Source organism: Palaemon carinicauda, chromosome 3, assembly GCF_036898095.1.
Source record: "Palaemon carinicauda isolate YSFRI2023 chromosome 3, ASM3689809v2, whole genome shotgun sequence".
In the NCBI taxonomy this organism is placed as follows: Eukaryota; Metazoa; Arthropoda; class Malacostraca; order Decapoda; family Palaemonidae; genus Palaemon; species Palaemon carinicauda.
The window spans coordinates 160,336,205-160,341,204 of record NC_090727.1 but is presented as its reverse complement, the minus strand read 5'-3'; the positions used below and the strand labels follow the sequence as shown (position 1 = coordinate 160,341,204).

Genomic DNA, 5,000 nt, shown 5'->3' with positions numbered 1-5,000 from the left:
CTTTGTTATTATCTTTTACGAGTTGGTGACCGTAATACCACTCCTTTACGTCAATATGCCCGTTTTCAAAACGGTAAAAATCCTAGAATAAACGTTGCCCGGCATTTTCCTTTTTAACGCAAATTTTTAACAGTGTACTATCCCTAATCAAGTATTTTCCTTCCCTTTCATGGCTATAATACATATGTTTGTGTATGCAAGTGTATTTTCAAACTGATAAAATCCGGATTTACCTGGACCTCTTGCTTGAGGATACACTCTGGGACACTGCTTTTAATCTTCTTCCTCTTGTTTCGTTAAACTTTTTATAGTTTATATAGGAAATATTTATTTTAAAGTTCTTACTGTTCTTAAAATATTTTTTTCCTTGTTTCCTCTCCTCATTGGGCTATTTTCCTGCCTTTCCAACTAGGGTTGTAGCTTAGCAAGTAATAATAATAATAATAATAATAATAATAATAATAATAATAATAATAATAATCAATAGATTCCCAATGTATTATCCCAGTTCTCGCATTGCCGGAAATCCAGCGAACTCACATGAGCATCGTGTGTATAACAAAGGCAGTGTCGCTCTCTCAGTGCCAGAGGGAGAAATAATGGTATTGCTGTCCCAGCCTTCTTTAAATGAATTCGGGGGTTGTGGATTGCAAGCGATTGTTTATACAGATGGGCGATGTTCTTAGTATAATGATATGTATTCAGTAGAGATTTTACAGAAATTCAAGAAAAGCGAAGTCAGAATTTTGTTATCAATATTGCATTTTTTTTTTTTTTTTTTTTTTTTTTTTTGCGGGGGGGGGTGGGTGGAAACATTTAACGCCAGTGAGGCATAGGGAGGAAAATCATTGAATGCTGGGACGGGCTGACATTTTGCGGTGGCGAATTCAATTTTTTTCTTTTTTTTTTAATATATGAATATCTTCCTGGCTTCCCATGATGGGCTTTTTGTACACCTTTTGTTATTGAAATTGTTATGGATACAAACACCTAACGGCACATTAAATATATATATATATATATATATATATATATATATATATATATATATATATATATATATATATATATATATATATATATATATATATATATATATATATATATATATATATATATATATATTATACGCCGGCTTCATTGGAAAGTAAATGCTGTCTCCTCCTGGGTTTCTCCTTTCCACAGTGACCTTGCGTAAGGATCATTGGAGTAAATACTGCAATCCTAAGAGCAATATATTACTGAAAAAGAAACTGAACAGTAAGGAATGACCTGTAAAACAGAAATAAAATAGAAAAAAAGATTAATATAAATGATAAAGTAGTGTCATTAAGATGAATAAATGATAAATTGCAAATGCAATTCATGTCAAATTGCTCAACATCAGCATCAACATCTCTTCCAACTGTTGTTGTTGTTTTCTTGACTCACCTCCTTACCTATCACAACCTCTGACGACAACACATAGCAGAACTGTATGAAGGAAGGTAAACTTTGTAATCAAGTATTACTTTACATACCACTGCCGATAACATGGACGCTCCTCATTTTCGAGGCTGGACTCTTAAGGCAACCAGTGCTGACACCAGTTGGTAGGGTCGAATAGAATCTAAACTTTGATTTAAAAAAAAAAAAGATAGTAAAATATGACAGCTATGCATGATTATATATGGATAGATACACATACACAATATATATTGTATATAACTCCCCAATATAATAAAGAGCATATGTCTGACTATACATATATACAGTAAATACATACAGTATATATATATATATATATATATATATATATATATATATATATATATATATATATATATATATATATATATATATATGCATATATATAGTTATATGTATAAATATATATATATATGCCTATATATATGTATATATACATATATATATATATATATTATATATATATATATATATATATATATATATATATATATATATATGCATATATATAGTTATATGTATAAATATATATATATATATATGCCTATATATATGTATATATATATATATATATATATATATATATATATATATATGTATGTATATATACATATATATATAGGCATATATATATATATATTTATACATATAACTATATATATGCATATATATATATATATATATATATATATATATATATATATATATATATATATATATATACTGTATATATTTACTGTATATATGTATAGTCAGACATATGCTCTTTATTATATATATATATATATATATATATATATACTGTATATGTGTATATATATATCTTTTATGCCACGCTCATGGGGAAGGAGAATAGCCATACCCTGGGGAGAGTGGTACCCCAAGAGGTGCACTTGGAAACCACACACTCCTACAAAATGCCGAACCAGCGGGTTGTAGTTAGGAAAGGGGAGATGGTGAGAAGGGTTGAATCTGTGTGTGTGTATACGTGTGCGTGTGTGTGCATATCTATGTTTATATTTAGACGTCATTTTTGACGGCTCGGGTGCACTAGTACACACACATTACATATTATATATATATATATATATATATATATATATATATATATATATATATATATATATATATATATGTGTGTGTGTGTGTGTGTGTGTGTGTGTATGTATATATGTATATGTGTATGTATATATATATGTATATGTATATATATATGTATATATATACATATATATAATGTATATATATATATATATATATATATATATATATATATATATATATATATATATATATATATATATATATAGGTCTGTATATACTGTATATATTTTGTATATATTATAGCATAAGTATTTTACGGAAATGAATATATGCAATGTATAGAGGATGGTGTTGCAAAGTAGCGTTATGTTGTATAGATATAATGTCATCAAAGTGAATTACGCTAAAGAAAAATATCCGACTTAAGCATGAATTAATTAATCATTTTAAGCTCTATATCCCCTGTTAAGTCATTCATTTATGCACGTTTATTTTTTCCGCTTAGTCATTCTCCGAAATAGGAGATCACTTTCCTTGACTTTCGACCAACGGAATCTTTAAGAAAACAACTCGTATTGAGAGCTATTCATCAACAGTATAAGGAATTTCATATTTATTAAAATGTTAAGGATAAAATCATAGAATATTATAAGCGAAAGGAAAAATAATTTAAAACTTTGAAAAAATCCTTTCGTTATTTGCACTTGTAAATGAAGAGCGAGAATTATGGCTGGTGTTGTCGAATCATTTTGAAACCTTGTGATGCTAACTGGGAAACGCGAAGGTAGGCGAGACGTTCTCATGTTTCCATTGCATCATGTGATTTAATCAGGCATTATGACCGAGGTATTCACGTCATTCATAATATTTGGTTACGGTTGCCAAATTAGTGTTCACGGCATTGTCCTCTGGAACAGCTGTTGCTCCTCTCCTCTCTTGTTTCTTGCGAGAGAGAGAGAGAGAGAGAGAGAGAGAGAGAGAGAGAGAGAGAGAGAGAGAGAGACTATGGAGTTTGTAAACCAGTGCAGACCCTTTCTTTTATATTTTTATTTCTTTCCCATAATGAATAATTTTGAAATAAATTTTAAATAGTCATTGTGTTTGAGGTCTTAAGACAAATCCTTAGTTATTATTGCAACCCTTATAAATTCTATTTTATAGGAATTATATTATATAAGATACTAGTGTATATATATATACACGTGTATGTATGTGTGTGTATATATATATATATATATATATATATATATATATATATATATATATATATATATATATATATACATATATATATATATGTGTGTGTGTGTGTGTGTGTATATATATATATGTAATTTATATATATATGTAAATATCTATATCTATATATATATATATATATATATATATATATATATATATATATATATATATATATATATATATATATATATGTATGTATATATATTATCAGCCGTTATTAGTCCACTGCAGAACAAAGGCCTCAGACATTTCTTTCCAACTGCATCTGTTTATGGTCATTCTGTGCCAGTCCACGCCCGCAAACTTCCTTAGTTCTTCGATCCATCGTCTTCTCTTCCTTCCTCTGCTTCTTTTACAATCTCTAGGGACCCATTCTGTTATTCATAATGTCATTCTGCCGTCTGTCCTTCTAATTTTATCTCGTACCCATGTCCATTTCTTTTTCTTACAAGTTGTTAGAATATCCTCTACTTTAGTTTTGCTCTCGTATTTATGTTGCTCGTATTCTGTCTCTTAGCGTTATTCACACCATTATTCTTTCCATAGCTCTTAAATTGTAACCAGCTTATGTTCTATGGCTTTATTAAGGCTCCGAAGTTTCTGATGCATCAGTTAATGCTGCAGGACCACCTCAATGAATACTTTTCTTTTTAGAGAAAGTGGCATTTTACTCGTCATAATTTAATTTTGTTTATCAAATGCTCTCCATTCCATGCTTATCCTTCTTTTAATTTCGGTCTCGTGTCCTTGGGGAAACACTTGCTGTCTGTCCTAAGTACGTATATTCATTAACTATCTCTAGAGGCTCGTCCATAACTCTTATTTGTTGTCTATTTGCATTTAAAAACGAAGTTACACAGATGTACGTTAAAAGAAACATTAATTATTAAGATTATTCCTTGTGACCCTTGGGTTCTAAGGATGCATGAAGAAATCTCTTAACATAACTTGATTACAGATTTTAACCGGACACAGATATTGCATCGAAATGGTAATACTTTACTTTACTTTGATGGCTGCTTTTCCGGTCCCTTGCAGCAGGGGAACCCCACTCTCTACAGGACCTCCACTGTCGTTTTACCTTGTTCGTTCACAGTATTTAACGTTTCATGTCTCGTATTGTTCATTTACTGTTAAATCGTCACTGTCAAAAGACTCATGAAATGAGAAAGTCTTCAGTTTCCTCTTGAAAACCTTAATGTCTTCAATCATTCGAATGTTTCGTGGGAGCTTATTATATAGTCTCG

The 5,000-nt window shown here is 29.6% G+C and overlaps 1 protein-coding gene across 1 annotated transcript in view; it reads left to right on the top strand.

Annotated features, from left to right (window-relative positions):
• Positions 1 to 5,000, top strand: part of EMC6 (ER membrane protein complex subunit 6) — a 637,720-nt gene that overhangs the window by 450,827 nt on the left and 181,893 nt on the right. The gene's annotated exons all lie outside the window — the stretch shown is intronic.